Below are 11,321 nucleotides of genomic sequence, written 5' to 3'. Positions count from 1 at the left end.
TAAATGTCTGAGATCACATTTGAATTCAGGAAGATGAATCTTTATAATTCCAGGTCTGGTACTCTATACACTGTGTCACCTAGCTGCCTCATGAGGACACATTCTTCATTAAAAAAAAATGCAAAGTGAGGCCATTCACCAAGAATTTCTTCTTTTCCTCTCATTTCACAACACCCACTATCTCCTTCCCTTTTGCCTCATAGGAAATAATGGCCTCCTTCCTAAGGCAAACCTCTCCAAATGACTTGATTTCCAGCAGATTGCCCCTTCTGATCCCCCAATCTCTCACTTATCTTTTAATCTTTCCTTATTTATTGGCTGCTTTGCTGCTGCCTACAAACCCACTTATTTCAAAATTCCTCACTTGATCCCTCATCCTCATTATCTGTCACCTTGCATATCCTTCTCTTCATGCCTAAATACCTTGGGAAAGGTACACTTGCTATTTCCACTTTCTCTCCTTTTCCTCAAATCTGTTTGACCTCCAACTCATCATTTCATTGAAACTGCTCTCTACAAAGTTTCTATTGATCTCTTAATTGCTAAATTTAGTGACCTCTTCTCAAACTTCAACCTTCTTGACTTCTCTGTGGCCTTTGACATTATAATCACCCTCTTCTAGGTCCTCTTTCCTCTTTAATTTTTCAAGACACTACTTTTGCTTTGTGCTTCTGTTCGTTTGACTCCTCATCATTTTCTTTTGATAGATCTTCATCCAAGTCATGCCCACTAGCTGTAGTTGTCCCTCAAAATTCCTCCACTCTACAAGCTTGCTTAGTAGTTCCCATAGGCTAAATTATTATCATTATATTGCTGATTCCCAGACAGATAGGTGACACAATAGATAGAGCACTGGGCTTGAAATCAGAAATATTCATCTTCATGAGTTCAAATCTGGTCTCAGACACTTACTAGCTATATGACCCTGGAAACTCACTTAACTCTTTTGCTTCGGTTTCTTCATCTACAAAATGAGCTGGAGAAGGAAACGGAAGATCACTGCAGGGTCTTTGCCAAGAGATCAGGTCACAGAGTCAGACAGGACTAAAACAATTCAACTAAAACAAAAAGATGTTTATCAGATCTGTGTATCCTGAACTAATCTGTCTCTTGACCTGTCTCTATGACAGTTTGAATTGGATATTCCATTGTCCTCTCAAACTTATCATATCCAAAAACTCATCCCCCCCCCCTTCTTTCAAACTTTCTTATTACTTTCAGGGATATCAACATTCTCCCAGTGAATTAAGTTTTCAACCTCAATGTCATCCTCATTCTCTCACCTCATTTACTCAATCTGTTGTCAAATCTTGCTAGCCTTTTCTTTGCAATATCTTTTGAATGTGTTTCTTCTTCACTTATATAGTCACCACCTTGGGGCTAGCCTTCATCATTTCTCCCTTGGACAAGTATAACAACCTTTTAATTGGTTTCCCTTCCTTAAATCTCTCTGTCCACACCCTATTCAATGAACTCTGGTAATAGATATGTCTAAGGATCAATTTTTTTTAAATCTTCTTTTTTGTTGTTTAAGTCCCTACACAGCCTTACCTGCCTATTCTCTTGGTACTTTACTTCATTTCTCCTTCCTTATGGTTCATTGATACTGGCTTGTTTACTGTTCCTCACAAATGATACTATCTCTCAGCTCTTTGAATTTGCATTGGCTATCCCCTATATCTGGAATACAGTTTCTGACACAGAGTAAGCACTTAATTAATATCTATCAACTGACTCACTGAGGCAATTCCAAAGAAGCAGCAATGGCAGCATTGTACTAATCATATAACCTCATAGATTTAGAAGTCAGAGAGACCTTTATAGATTGTCTAGCCCAATTCCATCATTTCACAATTGAGGAAACTGGGGTCTAGTGGGTTAAAGTGACCCAACTAAGGTCACATAATTAGAACATTAAATAGCAACATAGGATTTGAATTCAGGACCTTTAACTTCATATCTTTACATTAGATAATTACTATATTTAGCATTCAAAAGTGATAATTTTAAAATCTATCCTGACAGATTTTTAAATAAAATTTTTTCTATTTTTAACATTTTTATTTAAAGATTTGATTTCCAAATTTTATTCTTCCTTCCCTATATTCCCCTTTCCCTGAGATGGTAAGCAATCAGATATAAGTTGAACAGGTGCAATTATGTAAAACATTTCCAAATTAATTATTTTCAAGAAGAATTATGTTCAAGAAAATTCAAATAAAAGAAAAAACTGAAAGTGAAAAATAGCATGTTTCAGTCTATGTTCAATCAATACCAAATTTTTCTCTGGAGGTAAATAGTATGCTTCATCATTAGATCTTTGGAATTGTCTTGGATCACTGTATTATTGAGAATAACTCAATTGTTCATAGTACTTTATCAAACAATATGGTTCTATTTATTTCACCATGCATCAGTTCATGTAAACCTTTCCAAATTTTTCTGAAATCATCCTGCTTGTCATTTTGCTTAGCACAGTAATATTTCTTTACAATCATATACCACAACTTGTTTATCCATTCCCCAATTTCCAGGTATCACTGTGATTTCCAATTCTTAACCACCACAAAAAGAGCTGCTATAAGCATAGGTCCTTTACCCTTTGGGGAGGAATGTCTTTGCGATATAGAGCTAGCAGTGATTTGTTGCATTAAAGGATGTGTATAGTTTTATAGTTCTTTTGGGCTATAAATGGTTGGCCATATAGTGGATGGATCAATTCACAACTCCACCAATCATACTAATTATTAGTGTTCCAGTTTTCCCACATCCCCTCCAATATTCAACATTTTCCTTAACTGTCATATTACTCAATCAGATTAGCTTGATTAGAGAAACCACAATAGTAATTTTAATCATATATAATATGACCATAATAGCTTTGACTTCTTTGTCTGAAAACTGCCTGTGCAAATTCCCCATCAAATGGGGAATGACTTTATTTTTATAAATTTGACTCAGTTTCTATGTGATTGAGATATTTTTGCAAAAATTTTTCCTGGTTTTCTACTTTTCCCTTATAATTTTGGTTGCATTGGTTTTGTTGTTCAAAAACTTTTTAATTTTATGTAATCAAAATGATTTCTTTTACATTTTGCAGTGCCCTATATATCTTCTTTGATTTTCAATTCTTTCCTTATCCATAAATCTGACAGATAAACTATTCCATGCTCTCTTAATTTGCTTAAGGTATTATCCTTTATTTGTAAATCTGTCTTGACTATAATGGTTTAAGATGTCATACTATTTTCTAGTATTTTCCAGCAGTTTTTGTCAAATAATGAGTTTTTGTTCCAAAAGTTTGGGTTTTTGAGTTTATCATATATTGGATTACCATGTTATTATCATATAATTTGTATCTAATCTAATCCATGGATCTACCACTCTATTTCTTAACTAGTACCAGACTGTTTTGATAAATACAGATTTATAATACAGTATGAGGTCTGGTATGGTTAGACTACCTTCTTTTGCATTTTTTAAAATTGATTCCCTTGATACACTTGAGCTTTTGTTCTTGCACATGAATTTTGTTAAATTTTTTCTAGCTCTATCTATAAAATATTTTTTTTAGGTTTTTGCAAGGCAAATGTGGTTAAGTGGCTTGCCCAAGGCCACACAGCTAGGTAATTATTAAGTGTCTGAGACCAGATTTGAACCCAGGTACTCCTGACTCCAGGGCCAGTGCTTTATCCACTGCACCACCTAGAGCCACCTAGACACCCCTATAAAATAATTTTTGATTCACATTTATAATTATGATAACTGTGTATTTCCCTCCTTTCTATTTCTTGCTTATCCCTTTCTCTCTCACCCCCATCCTTTCCCTCCTCACATTTACTTTACTTCTGACCACCACCTTTCCAAATATCCTCCCTTTTTTATCAGTCCCCCTTATCTCTCTTCTATTATCCTGTCCCTTTTTACTTCTTTTTAGGATGAATTTCTATATCCAACTGAATGTATTTATTATTTGCTCTTTGAGCCAATTTTGATGAGAATAAGATTTAAGCTCTGTTTACCACCCTCTTCTGCTCCCCAATCTTCTCCCTTTATTATAAGTGCTTTTTCATGCCTTTTTTAATGTGAGATAACTTACCCCATTCAATTTCTTCCCTTTTTTTCCCTTTCATTGCAATTTTTTTTCCTAAATCCTTTATTTTTCCAGGGGTGGGGGTTAGGTGTTAGATATCATCCCATCAAAGTCACCTTATATCCACACCCTTTCTCTACATATACTCCTTATAATTTTTCTTATATTAATGAAGTTGTTAAACAAATAGTATTGTACCTTATAGAAATAAAAGCAGTTTAATTTTGCTGAATTTCTTATGCTTTCTTTTTCTTGTGTTTTTTTTTTACCCTTTTTATGTTTCTCTTGAGTCTCATATTTGGAGGTCAATTTTTTCTATTCTATTGTTCTATTCTATTTCTATTCTATTTTTCTATTCTATTCTATTGATCTTTTAATTAGAAATGCTTCAAAGTTCCAAATATCCATTTTTCTTCCCTGAAAGATTAAATTCAGTTTTGCTGGATAGGTGATTCTTGGTGTGGAAGCTGCCAAATACTGTGTAGATCCTGACTATAGCTCCAAAATATTTGAATTATTTAATTTTGGCTACTTAAAATACTTTCTCCTAGATCTGTGAGCTCTGGAATTTCACTATGATGTTTCTGGGAGTTTTGGTATCACTTTCAGACAGTGATTAGTGGATTCTTTCTATTTCTATTTTGCCCACTGGTTCTAATCTATCAGGGTAATTTTCTTTGATGATTTCTTGAAAGATGTTGCCTAGGCTTTTTATTATTATGGTTTTCTACTTAAGTAGTCCAGTAATTCTTATCTCTTCTGGATCTGTTTTCTAGGTAAATTGCTTTTTCAAAGAGACATTTCTTGTTTTCTTCTATTTCTTCTACTTTTTTTGATTTTTTAAATTATATCTTGATGTCTATTAGAGACATTAGTTCTTAGTTGTTGAATTCTAATTTTTAAGAAACTATTTTCTTCAGTGAGTTTTTGTATTTAATTTTTCATTTGGCCAATTCTATTTTTCAGGAAGTTATTTTCCTAGGTAAATTTCTTTTTCTAATTTTTCATCTACTTCTCAAATTTGCTTTCTCTGGAATTCTTTGGGAGTTTGAATACAAAGTATATTTTTCTTTGAAACTTCACATGTAGCCATTTTGACACTATTGCCCTCTTCTAAGGTTAGTCTTTGATTCTCCCTATTGCCATGGTAACTTTCTATAGTCAAGCTCTTTGTTTTTTACTCCTTTTTTTCTGCCTCCCCCCCACCATGATTTGTTGCTTTTAATGTGAAAATTGTACTCTGATCCTGCACTCTACAAACTTTTGGTGATAAGGGTCTGGTTCTTACTACTGACTTTCACTGGGCTTCAAGTCTTAGCTACTTGCTTCCTCTGGAGGGTAGGCTTCACTTCTAGCTGGTACTGAGGGTTGAGGCATCCCTGTTGGGCTCCCCTGGGTATGAGGTGTACCTGTTGACCTATTCCAGGGATGGGACCTTGTTGCTGGGTAGCTATGGAAACAGAAACTTTCTGGTGACTGGCCATGGAGAAGTGATCTGTCCCAGAGGTGAACCCTGCTGCTGGGTTGCTATGGAAACAGAGTCTCTCGGCTGGTAGGCACCAGGGTAGTTGAACAGTCTCACTGTGGGGTTCTGCTACTGGTCTGCAATGGGGGTCAAGGTTGTTAGTGGCTTGTGCTGGGGATATGGTAGCTTGGGTGGGATCTTGGTGCAGACTGCTGCTAGTGCAGGGGAGTATAGCCTTGTTGCTAGAATCTCCCAGGTTTAGAGCTCCCTGCAGGGCTGCAAGCCCCAGCTATGTGACTGGTTGTTACTGTTGCTTGTAAACCCTCCCACTCCAGTGAAAATAGAAACATAATAAATTACTATGTAGTTTTATGTTTCATATATATATATATATATATATATATATATATAGTTTATGCATATATATATGACAATATGCCTATTACATATGCATAGCTATCTGTTTGCTTATTTATTCTGTTCACAGTTATTTGAAAGATTGTCCTGAGGAGCTTGTTCTACTTGACTTCTATAGGCATAACTAGGACTAGAGGACAGCAATTATAGGAAGTTTGATTTGAGGGTCAATATAAAGAAAAGTTTCCTAACAATTAAAGCTGGCTCAGATTAAAATGGGCTACCTTGGCAAACAAATGAATACCATATGTGCTTTGCAAAATTTAAAGTGTTATATAGATGCCAACTATTATTGTTATTATTTCTGGAGATTTAAAAACTTTCTATCATTGGAAGATTTGATCAAAAGAGTACAACTGACGAGATAGATATTCTCTGAGGTCCCATATAGATCCAGATCTGCTTTCCTAAGAAACTGAAATACACACTGGATGATCACTTGCTAGTTAGGCAAGATTTATGATTTGGGAAGGGATTGGATTAGATGACCTCATCTCTAAGATATTGTGGTTCTCTATTGAAGTCAATTCTTCCTCTACCCATTCACCTTCTCTTTTCCTCTGCCACCAGCACAGAGGAAGGGAAGGAATGCGTATAAATCTGTGCTAATAGATAGTTGATAGAGTTGCTGTCTTTCATACAAAAGTGGTGCAATTTTGTATGGCCTCTATCTTGATCATGCTGAGCTCTGGTATGTTGTCCTCAAAGGGATCTATAGTGTGCATTGAGCCAAAATTACAACCAAGCACAGCCAGTGCTTCTCATCCTGCTGGAACAGTTGCTTAGTCATTTTTAAAGATGATCTTAGACATTTTTCCTGCTGGTAGATTCAAAGTCTCCTTGAGTGAGCAACTTTTCTTTTCATTTCCATATAGATAAAGAGGAAAATTGAAAGAAGTGGTAGAAAGAAAAGCTATTACTCTCTGTCCAGTAAATGAATGCTCCTGAGCCAAAGAGGGGGGGAAAATTAGCTTATCAAAACATTATTATTTTTTTCCTTTAGGTTATATCTACACAAGTTTTGTAAGGAGGCACAATAATTCTTTAATACAGAAACAGATTTTGCCTTTAAATATTTTATCAAAATCTTTACATTCAAAATGATACAAATCACTGAGGGAAGACTACTAATTCTTAACCACACTCTGATTTCTCATCTAGCCTAATATTTTTGCAATTTTTATAAATTCAAATGCTGTGTTTGTGTGTGTGTGTGTTGGGGGGGTTGAAAGGAATTTTAGAGGTAATATTGTCCATTATCTGGCTTATGACTTCCCTATGCCACATCCCTAAGATGTGGATAGAGTGGGAGGCCTGGAGTTGGAAAGACTCATCTTCTTTGAGTTCAAATATGTTCTTAGACATTTACTAGTTGTGTGACCCTGGGAACTTAAGGGTTAAGTGATTTAACTCTGTCTGTCTCAGTTTCTTCATCTGTAAAATGAACTGGAGAAGAAAAGGACAAACAAAAACCTCAAATCAATGGGGGGTCATGAAGACAACTAGAAATGATTGGAGAACAACATGACATGGCAGAAGACCAAACTAATACTCATAGGGCTCTCTTACTATATTAAAATTCTTTATAGTAGGAAAGTCTTTGGAAGGAATTTTGTTGATAGGATAGAAAAAATCATTTGAGAATCACTTCAAATCCTTTTATTTTCTTTCATTAGAGGAAACTTGTATAGTGGAAGGAGAGACAGCTGCCTTAAGAAATCTGGGCTCAAGCACCACCATTGACAGTCTTACTGAGAGATCCTTGACAAGTCATTCTTCCCCTGGACGCCTTGGGAAATTTTCTATAAGTTGTAGGCATATAAAGATCTGCATTGAAATAAGGAGTTTTCTCATCTGAGGGAAACTCAAAGTAATGAAATCACATATCTAAACAAAAAAAAAAATGCAAACAAAGCAAGACTAGAAGTCTTACCCCAAAACAGAAACTAAACTAATAAAAAGGGAATTCAAATTATGTACTGAACATAAAAACAACAAAATATTAATTTTACCAGATGTTCTAAAAAGGAAAGAGTCCAAGTGGAAATTACATCTATTTAATTAGCTTAAGAATGAAGTTCTTGATTTTAGTAATCTCAATACAATGTGTTATGTAAGAGTTCATGAGCCTTAGAGAAAGAGAAAGAGAGGGCGAGAGAGGTTGTAATTAAAGTAAGTCTTCCCAGAACCCTGGATTGCACCAGGAACATGGCCAGAATAAGCAAGGCTACTGACTCTTTTTGCCAGGGTCATGTTTTTAAGGTTATTTTATCATAGCCTTTGGTTGAGAAACATAATTTGAGGAAAAGAGTGCTCCCAATGTTCAGTGATCTCCATGTGCTTCCCATTAGGGTCACAAGAAGAAATGTTGTGGTGATTTCTGCAGATGGGATAGAAGAGGATATTCCAGATCTGTTTCCAACTTGGCAAAAAAGGTACTATGCCAGCCTGGATGCCAACTAAACCAGCTGAAATGTTTCCAAACAAGAAAAGAAACATATTTACTTCTATATACCAATTGGGGGGGGGTCCTCAAAAAGTTTATCAGTATATCCTTCAGCCTCCAAATAGAAGAGCTCTTAACCCTTCCTGGAAGAACAATTCTGAGCCACTTACTGCAAATTTCCAAGGAGGAGAAACTGATGTCTTTTTCTTATTGTCATCAGAACATTATCCAGTAGACTTTACTGCTCACCTGAAATACCATAGATTTGCTTTGAGCTAGCAACTGGCTAGAGGTGGCAAGCTAGGCTTGTTTATTCACTCTTCTCCATCAAAGAGGTATATTTTTCACCGATAACTATCTTCTTCTCCTCCAGAAGCCATTGTGGTATGAGACAGACTTGCCTTGTCAGTCAATGGAGATATAGTTGAGGAAAGCCAGGACAGTGCTTACCTCATCTCAAAGTGATAAAGTAAATGGGGCAGTGAAGAAACACACATGGTGACATAAACAGACAGTTGTATAGTCTCAATGATGATGTATATACAAGAAGCAGCATTAAATATCTTCAGAGAAATTATGGTTAGAAAAGGTAGTGCCCTGACCATACAGCTAAAGAAAGGGTTAACATATAGATAGCAGAAGTGTAGCATTAATAACCAAAAAAATGTTAGAGGAAGGTATCTAGTGTCTAACTCCCCTCCTCTCCTATAGAATCAACTGCCATTCCCTCTAACTTTTTATTTCTACTTTAGAACTTTAGTTCTTGAAGACTTAACTCCTAGTCCATTTAAAAAAAATTGAATACCTCTGGGAGAGGTTACCCCATGGGTCACTATTAGTTAGTGCAGCAGCTAGTATGCAGCTAGGTGGCACAGTGAATAGAGCATTGGCCTTGGATTCAGACGCTTACTAACTGTGTGACCTGGGGCAAGTCACTTAACCCTAATTGCCTCACATCCAGGGTCATCTCCAGTCATCCTGGTTCATATCTGACCACTGGACCCAGATGTCTCTGGAGGAGAAAATGAGACTTGAGACTTAGTAGAATACCCCCTCACTCAAATCCAATTCATGTACTTCTCATGACATCACCTCCGTGATGTCATGGTCTTCTTCAAAAAAGATGAACAACTATCATCATCATTAACTAGTGCCTTAATTATTATCAGTTAACATTTTTTTCAGGAATCAGCTGACAGCAGCAAGAAGAACAAGAATGGAAAAAAGATAAAGGGTAGTTTGTGGGGAGGGCAGAGGCAGAAGGATGCTACGAATGGGAACTGGTGGGGAGGAAGATCTAAAGACAAAATTTGCTATAGATTTTGTGTACTCTGATGTACTATTACATTTACTACAGAGCAAGTCATTTGACAAATATTGTAAGGGTTGTTTGACAGGATGGAGAGTGTGGATTGGATGATAGCACAGTGGGAACTCATTGTTAACATGAGGTGATTTCTGATGTAATGCCACTAGGCTCTGTCCTTGGTTCTGTTCCTTTCAATGTTTTTATTGATGCCTTGAATGAATGCATAGTTGGAATGCATATAAAAATTGCCAATGATACAGATCTGAACATGATAATTAGGACATAATATGTATGACATTGTATGCAAAAAGTATTAATCGAACTATACCACTGGGTTAAAACAAATCAGATGTTAGGATGATAGGATTAGTGTAAAGCTCTACCTGAATTTAAAAATCTAAACAAAAACCTTGTTCTTGAGTGAGTTGTAACAGATAAGCCTCAATAATGATATACATGAAAAGACTTGGGGGTTTCGGGGAACTGCAAACTCAATGCATGTCAACAAATGGAACATAGAGCCACAAAAAGAAATATCATTTTAATACCTCAAAAGATCTATATTGTTATCAATATAATCAACTATGAAACAGATCTAAAGCCCCTAATTCTGAGATTTTAATATTCCGCAATTGCCTAGTTCAAAATTTTACTCAGGAATCAGTGTTTGGGTTGCTTATAAGCTATACATTTTTTTAGCTGCCTGGTCAGACTACTATCTTTTCCAATCATAATTTCCTTGAAAACATTTTAATACTACTTTGTATACACATACACACACACACACACACACACACATATATGTATATATATATATATATATATATATATATATATATATATATATATATATATATATATATACATACATACACAATCACTGGGACTATACTACAGTCTTCTAATGCTACCATGCATTTCTCTATTACTCTCTGGCTCATGGACCCATAGTTTTCATTCTTTAGGATTAATGATGATTCATGATTCATACCCAATTGGTTGAAATTGTAGAGAGGCAGATTTGGACTTGATGAAAAGGAAAAGTACCTAGGTTATGGCTTCCATTTATCTAATGCCTTTAAGCAAATACTAGGAGACCACTTGTTGAGAATGCTAAAGAGGAAATTCTTCAGGTACAAGAATGGACTGGATGACCTCTGAGCTCCCTTCCAATTCTTTTATTTTTGTGGTTTTGTATTAGAGAGGAGCTTATGAATTGCACAATTTCCCTAATGCAATACTGACCACTCTATTGTTCCTCTTCAATTCTAGGTCCAATCCAGCTGCAGTGCCTGTGCAAATTATGTTAACTAATGAATCAACTCAGTGGATTACCCTTTTAGCTGCATGTCATAGTTTAAATATTAGGAATCCTTCATTCATCTTTTTTTCTCATATAGATTGCATGGCCATGACTTTCAATGAAGAGATCCTGTAATTTTCTGGGAATTAGCCAGCACAACATCATGGGGGGTGGGGGGGAGCATCAGAGGTCTATACCATTTATAGGAAATCCTTCTACTTTGGCTCTACATAGGCTATCCTCCATGATGGAGGTGAACACCTTCAGCAGGTATACATCTTGTTTTAT

Source organism: Macrotis lagotis, chromosome X, assembly GCF_037893015.1.
Source record: "Macrotis lagotis isolate mMagLag1 chromosome X, bilby.v1.9.chrom.fasta, whole genome shotgun sequence".
In the NCBI taxonomy this organism is placed as follows: domain Eukaryota; kingdom Metazoa; phylum Chordata; class Mammalia; order Peramelemorphia; family Peramelidae; genus Macrotis; species Macrotis lagotis.
This window is presented reverse-complemented; position numbering follows the sequence as displayed.